This window comes from Orycteropus afer, unplaced genomic scaffold, assembly GCF_000298275.1.
Source record: "Orycteropus afer afer isolate SDZICR_OR568_19922 unplaced genomic scaffold, OryAfe1.0 scaffold00606, whole genome shotgun sequence".
Lineage (NCBI taxonomy): Eukaryota > Metazoa > Chordata > Mammalia > Tubulidentata > Orycteropodidae > Orycteropus > Orycteropus afer.
In genome coordinates, this window is record NW_006922193.1 from 628,237 (window position 1) to 639,890 (window position 11,654).

The following is an 11,654-nucleotide window of genomic DNA, read 5'->3' on the forward strand; positions in this document are numbered from 1 at the left end:
TTTTTGCTTTCTTTAAAATATTTAGCACTGTAGTCTGAAAATTTTCAATTCTTTGTGTTAGTCTGGCCTCCATAGAAGAAATTTTCTTTTCATGTTTTGCTTTAATTGATCCTTCTTCTCTTGTCAATTTGTATGTTTTACTATTTTTTGTCAAGCTTGCACCATTTTGTTGGCACAGTTGTCAAATGCCTGACTACCAACTGAAAGTCTGGGGCCCATACTCAACATCCTCCACAGGAGAAAGATGTAGCAGCCCATCTCTGCAAAGACTCATAGCCCTGAGAAAGCTACAAGACAGCTCCCCTCCAGCCCACAGGGTCACTATGCATCAGGATTGACCCAGTGCAGTTGGCTTGTTATCTTCTTCTAAGAACCACTAGAGGGAAATCTTATCCTTAGAGCTTTTTCAATGCTGACTCAGGAATTCTGGATGCTTGATCTCTACAATTCAGTATGCACCAGAGGAAGAGGTTTGTTTGGTCACAGACACTAATGTAGGCAGTGAGGCTTGACTTTCCTTTTGTGAGGTCTCGGTCTGTGCTTGCTTTTACTCATGGGTTCATGTGGGTTAGTTGCTAGAGGAGGGTGGTGTTAGTAGGAGTGTACATTCACCTTGCCATATTGTTCCACCACTGTGGACACCCTGTGTTTTTGACCTGTAAGCTGCATTCTGTTTCCTAATGTGTTAATTAATGTTTTTCCTAAAAATAACACCATTAAAAAAAAGAAGAAAAAAAAAAAAAAAACAGCTCAGCCCCTAGCCTCACTTGCATGCAGATCACCTGTAACATTTCTTTCTACTTCTTCCTTCATGTTTCAAGTGTCCACTGATGCCCCAGCCTTGGTTCTAGCTCTCATCAGCTGACTTGACTTCTGTGCTTTTTCAACACCATCTTTTCCCTTTGTCCTCCAGCCCTAGAAGTAGTAGGTATTGCAGCTTATCTCTGGTATTGATTAAACATCCCCTGCTTGACTTCATGTTACTTCATCACCTTTGTAACTAGTCCCCTGTGTTAAATCCCCTCTATTGTATCATCTCAAAGTCTCTGGCTTGTAGAAATGATTGACATGCTTCTCTGTGAGGTTCAAGTCCACCCTGCGGTACCTCGGAACAAAGGCTTGATGATCAACTTCTGAAAAATCTATTGAAAAATCATGTGGAACACAGTTCTATGTTGACACACATGGGGCTGCCATGGACCTGATCAACACAATGACAAATTTTTGTTTGTTTGTTTGTTTGTTAATTGAACCATCTTACTGACATTGATTTAATTGGAACCTATAGTAATCTTGAGAGTGTTATGTAGGTATATGAGACAAAATATGGAAACTATTTATACACTCAAACATTTCAAGAATGGTATCCTTAAAGCAAGATACAGAGAGGTACACAAGAGGTACAGACAACACAGATAAACACTTGCATACACAATACTGTATTATCAGTAATAACACACATTAATCTACAGGTGGATACATTGGTATACAGGCAAAATGATTTGGTATGTCTGGGCAAAAGGTAATATATCTATGATCATTATAAGTTTGGCAGATGATATTTCTACAGACATATTTGTATGTACTCTAAGAAAGTCAGCTAATGCACAAAGTTATGATTATTAGCTACAGCCAAACACACTGTGGGAATGAATCACTGGGCCCTAAGGGCTCAGGACCATGGTCACAGGGGATATCAAGCTCAATCGGCATAATATACTACACAAAAACATCCTGCTTTGGTGAGTAGAGACAGGGATATTAAAAGCTGTCAAGCAGCCATCTAAGATGCAATGATTTGTCTCTCCTCATCTGGAGCAAAAAAGGACCAAAGACATGTGGAAACAATTAGTCCAAGGGACTAGTGAACCTCAGCTTATATGACCCTGAGACCAGAAGAAATTGATGGTGCCTGGCTACCACTGTCAACCATTTGGAAAGGGATCAAAATGGAGATCTTGTATAGAGTGGGAGAACAATGTGGAACAAAAGTCAAAATCATAAAAGAATAAAAAAAAAGACCAGATTTACTGGTCTGATAGAGACTGGTGTAACCCCTGAGACGAGACTAGTAGTCACCCTTTGGGCCTGGAATTGAATTCACTCCTGTGGCTTCCAGCCAAACAAGAGACAGGTGTATAAGATGAACATTTACACCAGGTAGGTGCACTCCTTAGAATGACTGACTATGGGAGATCAGAAGGGCAGTAGTTGCACAGGGACATAGCTCAGAGAGCAGAAATGCATAGGAAATAAGGACACAGGGAAAAGGTAGGTAACCACAGGGAGTAAGTAGGAAGAGAGCTGTTGCATTGTGGGGATTACAATCAATGTCATGAAATAAAATGTGTATGAACTGTTGTAGGGAAAATGAATTTTCTCTGTAAACTTTCACCCAAATCACAATTTAAAAAATACAAATTACACATAATAATAATACAAAAGAATGGTATCCTTGAACATTTGTCAAACCTACTGAAGAGAAGAGGTGAAGGGTATGAAGTAGGGACATTAAACATGGGGAAGGCTATGTCAGGTAAGAAGAAAGAGCACTCATTTTGGAGAGTTTCTTTGATCAGTGACAGAGGAGGAATGAAAATGGAAGAGCTAAGGGGTCATAACCTGGTTTGCTCAGTAACCAAACTCTCCACTGGCCAGCACTTCCCATACCTGCCTTTTCAGACCAATAATAATTAGTGCTCATCAGCTGAGCCCAGTTTCAAATCCCACTTCATTATTACATACTAGTTGTGTGAGTTTGAACTCATTAGAAGATAAATATCCATATCCTCATTCATAAAATAGATACACTTACATCAAAGGAGTATCAAGAAGTTATTTTAAAAAGATTTTTATTGTGTTTCTTTCCAATTACTCTGTTTAATTGGAAGTCCCCAACTAGTTTTATTCCTAACATTCATTTGTAAATCAAATCTAGAAATGATATTGTAGATGTAGTCCACCAATGCCTACTTAATGAGAGTGTCTGAGTGGTGGGCCCCAGGCTTCTGTTAGAATGAGTCCAATGGTTCACTCAGTACTCCAGACACTACTGGCCACTACAGGTGAGGTGACACCATCACAGGCACAGTTGGGGGCTCCATGGCCTATAGGAGATTCATAGGGTGGAGTTAGGAGGGATGGGAGTGAAGGAAGAGGAAAAAGTGGAGGATGGGAGAACATGTAGGAGCCACATTTGGGTTCAGATGGATGGGACCCAAGATGGTTTATCCTAACTAGACAAGGGAGTTACAAGACTGGAGGTGGAGTTCAGCTTGCCACTCTAAGGACAGGCTAAGAGTCCATGCCTTTCCCATCACTGAGAACTATTAGAAGAGACCAATGGAGGTGAACATTATGATAAGTATGCAGGTGGCCTTCATTGATAACCAGGCAAGAGGCCAGCAAAGTGTACCTAGGCCCACCAGAGCCCCTGTTGAGTTCCATACCCTGGATTGCTCAGTGGGGGGATTATTCCTTCAAAGAGTGCACTTAGTGTGGTTCTTTGAACAGTGGTTTGAAATGACAGAACAGCCCCTGCTCCATCAGTCTCTGTCCTATCAGTCACTGAGACATAACAATAGCGGCCCAAGTTTACTTCCAAGTTCCAAGGTTCCTGTGACTGATTTCCCTAAAACTTGAGAGGCTATGCTTATTCCAAGAAGTGCCCAGTGTGAGGCAAAGGGCCCCTGGGACTATGACCTGCTCTGCAGGAATTGTGGCCATCTCACAGGAACAACATCACAGGACCAGGAGGAACAGTTCATTGAAGGAAGAGTCAAAGGAAGCAGAGAAGGAAGTCTGGGGCAGGTACTTTCAGAAATGTGGTTCACAGCCCCTGGGAATATGTAGACAAGGAATATTCTAGAACACATTTGGGGACCAATGTGGGGTGCCCAGCTTTTTATTTTGCCAAGCATTTGCTTTTAAAAAACAAACTCTATTGTCTATTACCATTACTGAATAAATAAATAACATTTTAATGCCAAGAGTTAGGATGATTTCAGGTTTTTTTGTTTGTTTGTTTGTTTGTTGTTTTAGTTTAAAACTTTGTGGAAAAAAAAAATCCATACAGACAATGGGAATTTTCTGGGAAATCTGAAGAGATACATCTTATATAATCCAGCAATCTCATTACTAGGTATGGTAGTTAAGGTTATGGGTCAACTTGGTTGGGCCTGGTTTTGAGTGGCTTGACAGCTGAATGTAGTTATTCCCAATGATAAGACTATAATCAACTCCATGGGGGAATCTACTGGAGCAGTTGAGTGTGTGCCTTAGGGATGTGATCTGCTTCCAGGATAAGGACCCTGCGTGTAGCTGCCATGTTTCCTGCCAATGTCAGACCTTTCTCTGGACTTGAACTAGTGGCCTGCTACATTGTCTGCTAATCTTGGGGCTGTGCCGTTTTATTTGTCAACCTTGGGTTAGTCAGCCTCAGCAGCCAGCAGCTGCCTGAGGTAAGAGACTCCTCTAGTTCCAGAGGGCTGGGAGCAAGAGGCAGAGCTGAAGCCCAAGGTTGAGGGGCTTTCACCCATCCCCTAGAGCTTGGCACTTTGAACTTGGAATTCTAGCCTCCTAAACAGTAAGAGCTCTTGTAGCATAGTGCCTAAGGCACTTGACTGCTAACCAGAAGGCTGGCGGTTCAAACCCACCAGCCACTCCTCGGAAGGAAGGTTGGGCAATCCTACTTCCATAGTGATACTGCCTCGGAAACCCAAGGGAGGAGGGGTAGCTATGAGTCGGGGCTGACTCAACAGCAAACAACAACAACAACAAACAGTAAGAGAATAAATCCATGTTTGTTAAACCACCCATTTGTGGTATTTTCCATATTTGTACCCATTTCAAAGAAAGGTGATCCCACAGAATGTGGAAATTATCAAACAATATCATTAATATCACACGCAAGCAAAATCTTGCTGAAGATAATTAAAAAATGGTTGCAGCAGTGTATTGACAGAGGACTTCCAGAAATGCAAGCTGTTTTCAGAAGAGGATGTGGAATGAGGGATATCATTGCTGATGTCAGATGGATCTTGGTTCAAAGCAAAGAATACCAGAAATGTGTTTACTTGTGTTTTATTGACTACACAAAAGCATTCAATTACATGGATCATGACACATTACAGGTGACATTGAGGAGAATGGGAATTCCAGAACACTTAACTGTACTCATGAGGAACCTGTACATAAACCAGTAGGCTGTTGTTCAAACAAAACAAGGGGACACTGCATGGTTTAAAATCAAGAAGGAAGTGAGTCAGGGTTGTATCCTTTCATCATACCTGTTCAATCTGTATGCTGAACAGATAATCTGAGAAGCTAGACTATATGAAGAAGAATGTAGCATCAGAATTGGAGGAAGAATCATTAAAAACCTGCAATACTCTGAAACACAACTTTGCTCTCTGAAAGTGAGGATGACTTGAAGCACTTACTGATGAAGATTGAAGAATATAGTCTGCAGTATGGATTACATCTCAATATAAAGAAAACAAAAGTCCTCACAACTGGACCTATAACAGCATCACAATAAATAGAGAAAAGACTGAAGTTGTCAGAGACTTCACATTGTTTGGTTCTATGATCCACACCAATGAAAGCAGCAGTCAGGACATCAGTTGACATATAGCACTGGGCAAGTTGGCTGCAAGGGGCCTCTTTCAAATGCTGAGGGGCAAAGATGTCTCCTTGAGGACTAAGGTACACCTGAAACAAGCCATGGTATTTTCAATTGCCTCATATGCATGTGAGAGCTGGATAATGAATAAGGAAGACCAAAGAAAAGTTCATGCTTTTGAGTTGTGGTGCTGGCGAAGAATGCCCAACATACCATGGATTGCTAAAAGATCTAACAAATCCGTCCTGGAGGAAGTGCAGCTTTAATGCTCCTTGGAAGCAAGAATGGCCACACTTCGTCTTGTCTACTTTGGTCATGTTGCCAGAAGGATTCATTCCCTGGAGAAGGATGTCATGCTTAGTAAGGTGGAGGGTCGATGAAGGAGGAGAAGGGCCTCAATGAGATGGATTGACACAGTGGCTGCCGCAATGGGCTCAAGTATAGCAAAGATTGTGGAGCTGGCACCAGACCGAGCAGTGTTTCCTTCTGCTGTGCATGGGGTCACTATGAGTTGGAGATGACTGGATGGCACCTAATAACCTACTGGCCCAAAGCAGAGGTTCTCAATGAGAGGATCCACCCATATAGGCACTCAAGGGATATTTAGCAATGTTGAGACATATTTTATTGACATCTAGTCAGTAGAGATGATTGCTATCCTACAATGTACAGGGTAGACCTCACAACAAAATGGCAATAGTGCTGTGTTGAGAAATCCTGCCCTTGAGAAACTCTAGCATATACCACATCAAGAAACACGTAAAAATGTTCATAAGCAGCATTATATACAATTGAAAAAGTGGAATTGCTCCAAATGTCTACTAAAAGTGGATACACGACCTGTACTTGATTCAAATGAAACACTGTATAACAAGATAATGGGCAAACTTCAGATATGCACAACAACATGGCTAAATCTCCCTCTCACAATGTGGAGCCAAAGAAACAAGACACAAAGTGCAAAGTGAGTCCATCTGGATAAAGTTGAATTACATTGTTTGGGAATGGATACATAGTTGTAGAACTGTTGCGAAAAACAAGGGAACATAAAAGACCCAGTGGTAGCTATCTCTTGCAGAGAGGCCACGTTGTGATGAAAGTAGATGAGGACAGCAGTGAGCTTCAGGAGTAAGCCAGTGTCCAATTTCTTGACCTGGGTAGTGTGGATGCTCACTTTATAATTATTTATTAAACTATACATTTATAAGGGAGCTCTTGTGGGGTAATGCCTAAGGCATTTGACTGCTAACCAGAAGGCTGGCGGTTCAAACCCACTAGCCACTCCTTGGAAGGAAATTTGGGCAATCTACTTTTGTAGTGATAACACCTTGGAAACCCAAGTAGGGGTCGCTATGGGTCAGATCTGACTCGATGGCAGTGAGTTTGGTTTTTTGGTTTGTACATTTATATTGTAAACTCTTTATTTATTTATTTAAATCATTATAGTCTATTTTTTCTTATTTTGGAAAATACCAGTAAGAACTCTTGTGGATAGATATCATCCTGGAGATCAGTTTTTGTTTGTTTGTTTGTTTGTTTGTTTGTTTTTAGTTGTGATTTGGGTGAAAATTTACAGAGCAAATTCACTTTCCATACAGCAGTTCACATACACTTTGTTTCATGACATTGACTAAAATTTACCACAATGCAACAGTTCCCCTCCCACTTCCTCCCCATAATTACCTCTTCCCTGTATCCATTCCTCCATGCACTACTGCCCCCTGGGCTGTCTCCTTGTGCATATATAGCCCTTCTATTCTCCCATGATGGTTCTCTCCAGGGAGTGTATCTACCTACTGTAAATGTTCACTTCATATGCCTGTCTTTTGTTTGGCTGGAAGCCACAGGAGTGGGTTCAAATCCAGACCTGAATGGCAGCTAGGGGCTAAAGTCTCAGGGGTTCCATCAGGCCCTAACAGACCAGCAAACCTGGTCCTTTTTTTTTTCCCCCCAATGATTTTGAGTTTTGTTCCACATTGTTCTCCCACTCTATCCAGGATCTCCTACCTAGATCCCCCTCTGAGTGGTTGACACTGGTAGCCAGGCACCATCTAGTTCTTCTGGTCTCACAGTCACATAGGCTGAGGATCCACATGGTCACTTGGACTAATTGTTTCCATGAATCTTTGGTTTTCTTCATTCTTCTTTGCTCAAGATCAGTATTTTTGAACCATGGCTTCAGGAAGCCATGAGAAATTCAAAGAAAGCAATATTCATTCATCAAACTCAATAACTCACTGCAGTCGAGTTGGTTCCAACTCATAGTGACCCCTCCTTGGGTTTCCAAGGTGGTGTCTCTATGGAAGTAGATTGCCCAGTCTTCCTTCTGAGGAGTCTCTAATGGGTTTGAACCTCCAGCCGTCTGGTAGCAGTAAAATGCCTTAGGCACTATGACACCAGAGTTCCCATTCATTCATCAAACAGCATAAATATGAAGAACAGCAGAGCAGCCAAAAAAAGAGCAGTCAGAAGACAAGACTGGGCTAGAGGCAGGTCTGGAATGTTGGGTTCTGGCCCTCAAGCTGACTTGTTTATCTCTACACCAAGGACGATTTGGTCCATATGTATGATCAATAAACATCCACCTCTTGTGGCAAAGGCTGTGTTACTTAATGGAAGAGGCCCTCCCTCAGGTCTGGACTCATCCTCCATGAGTTCTGCTGTTGTTGATCTATGACTTCTTCCTCTGTTCCTGCAATTGGTCCCTGATGTAGCTTTGATTAAGTTCCAACAACATTGAAAGATTTGCACTCTCTGGTGCAGCTTGCCTTGGCTGACCCTCCAGCTCTCAACAAGGCCTCCACTTCTCCACCCTAAACCAGGCCTCTCAGGACCCAATCCAGATACCAGTGCCTGGATGAGCACGCCCCAGGCCAGCTCTCATGTATCCTAACCACTGACTTTCAACAACTGTTCTGGTTACCTAGTACCACTCTGACAAGAAATATACCACAAATGGGATGACCTTAACAAACAGGAGTTTATTCTTACAATTTGGAGGCTTTAAGTCCAAGTTCAAAGTGCCAGGCTCTAGGGGCTGGGTAAAAGCCCCTCAACCTAGGGCTTCAGCTCTGCCTCCTGCTCCCGGCAAAAAGCACCACTAGGTAACCAGAACAACAACATCAAAGAGAAGGGAGAAGAGCAGGACTACCGCCTCTCTGGGAGGACAGAGTCAGAGCAGTGGATGCTAGTCAATGGCTCCAATTCACTGAAGTTGTGGTAGAGTGTCTGTTCCAAGTTGTCTGAATTCTAATATAAGAATAAGTGTGAGGTAATTCTCTTGACATATTAAAACCTGGGGGTCAATTTAGGTGGCAGTGAATTTATGTTAATGGGGAAGAACAACTCAGAAAAGGAAGGTGAGAATGGTTGCACAATTTGAAGAATATAATTAATGTCACTTAATTCTACATATAGAAATTTTTAGACTGGTGTATGTTTTCTTATACATATTCTCAATAACAAAATAAATAAAATTTTTAAAATTAAAAATAAAACCTGGAATTTAATAGAATAATTTATGGGGCTATGTCTGATGCAGAGTCCCTAAGAGCAGAACTTGAGCAGGAGCATGAGGGCCTGTGATGAATTGACAGTGTTCTCAGAAGAGAGGGTATGAGGGCAGGAGGCTGGAGGAGGAGGTCCATGCAAACTAGTGATCTCCCTGGGGCTGCCTGACACCACAAAAAGCTCTGAAGCAGACTGTGTTGCAGACTTGGTCCCTGCTGGAGGCAGGGAGGCAGGCCTTTAACCCCCTTTTTCAGTTAGTCAATAACTATGGGTAACACAGGTAGGAGACACATAACCACCAGATGAGATAATTTCTGCAAATTGTCTGTAGGAGGCACCTGGAAGTTGAGAGTGCCAACTCTCCCAAAGGCTAGGTGGGGTGAGGCTCTGATGGAGCACCAACAGGGTTCACTATGACCTGAGTACTTTTTTTTTTTTTTTAAATTGTGATTTGGGTGAAAATTTACAGAACAAATTCACTTTCCATACAGCAGTTCACATACACTTTGTCTCATGACATTGACCACAATTTAGCACAATGCAACAGCTCCCCTCTCACTTCCTCCCAATAGTTACCTCTTCCCTGTGTCCATCCCTACATGCACTCCTGCCCCCTGATCTGTCTCCCTGTGCATAAACAGCCCGTCTTTCTCCCATGATTGTTCTCTCCAAGGAGTGTATCTACCTCAGGTAAATGTTCAACTCTTATGCATGTCTTTTGTTTGGATGGAAGTCACAGGAGTGGGTTCAATTCCAGACCTGAAGGGCAGCTAGGGGCAATAGACTCAGTGGTTCCACCAGGTTCTATCAGACCAGCAAACCTGGTCCTTCTTTTTTGTTGTTTTTTTCCAAATGATTCTGAGTTTTGTTCCACATTGTTCTCCCTCTCTATCCAGGATCTCCTACCTAGATCCCCCTCGAAGTGGTTGACAGTGGTAGCCAGGCACCATCTAGTTCTTCTGGTCTCATACTTGTATAGGCTGCAGATTGCATGTTGCAAGGACTTATTCTTTCCATGAATCTTTGTTTTCTTCATTCTTCTTTGCTCTAGATGAGGAGAGACCCATCGTTGCACCTAGATGGCTGCTCGTAAGCTTTTAAGATCCCAGTCACTACTCGCCAAAGTAGGGTGTGGAACAATGTTTTGTATAGTATGTTATGCCAATTGAGCTTGATGTCCCCTGTGACTATGGTCCTGAGCTGACACGTTCAGCTACTCAGTCCCTCTGGGTAGCTGGCTTTGACCAAGAAGTGACTACAACCTTGTCCCCTGTAAGCTCTACTACACACCTGGGAATTCAGATCATACAAATACACTTATAGGACCATTGTTTGCCAATCCTATACATGGTCCCCGCTTCATAGACATGCCTAATAGTTCAGCCTATCCAACCATCTATCCTCCCATATACCCATGTTTGCCTTCACTGACAACGCAGTACTGTATGTGCAAAAGGGTTCATCATTGTTGTCTGTACCTACCATGTACCTCTCTATGTCTTCATCTTCTTCAATGCCACCATGTTGATCACTCACTTTGGTACATTGCCCTTCCCTTCACCCAAATCAATACTTATCTCCACCTATCTAACAGTGTTCCCTCCTCTCCCCTCCCACTCCTGGTAACCAACAAAGAAAATTTACTTCCATATAGAAACCTTTCCTTGACTTTTACAATAACGGACTAATACGATATTTGTCCTTTTGTGATTGACTTATTTCACTCAGCAAAATGTCCTCCAAGTTCATCCACATTATGTGGTATTTTGCAGATTCTAGGTTATTCTTTAGGGTTGCATAGTATTCTATTGTGTGTATGTACCACACTTTGGTTATCCATTCCTCAGTTGATGGAAACCTAGGTTGTTTCCATGTTTTGGCTATTGTAAATAGTGCCATGATGAACATGGACGTGCATATGTCTGTTCTTGTCACCGCTCTCACTTCTCTAGGATATATATCTAGTAATGGAAAGGCTGGGTCAAATGGTATTTTTAATTCCAACTTTTTAAGGAATCTCCATACTACTTTCCACAGTGGTTGTACCATTTTACAGTCCCACCAGCAGTGTATGAGAGCCCCAATCTCTCCACATCCTCACCAGCATTTATTTTCTGTCTTATTGAACTTTGCTACTAGTACTAGAGCAAGATGGTATCTCATTGTTGTTTTGATGTGAATCTCTCTAATAGCTAATGATTGTGAGCATTTCTTCATATGTTTGTTAGCCACCTGAATATCCTTCTTGGTGAAGTGTCTATTCATGTGTTCTGCTCTTTTTTTAATTGGATTATTTGTCTTTTTGTTATTGAAGTGTTAGAGTGTTCTATAAATTCTAGAGATAAGTCCCTTGTTGGGTATGTCATTGACAAATATTTTTTCCCAATCTGTAGGTTCTCTTTTGACTCTTTTGGAGAAGTCTTTGGAAGCACACAAAAATTTAACTTTTAGAAGGTCCCATTCACTTAGTTTCTCTTCTGCTGTTTGTGCATTTTGGGTTATGTTTGATCGTCTATTTATG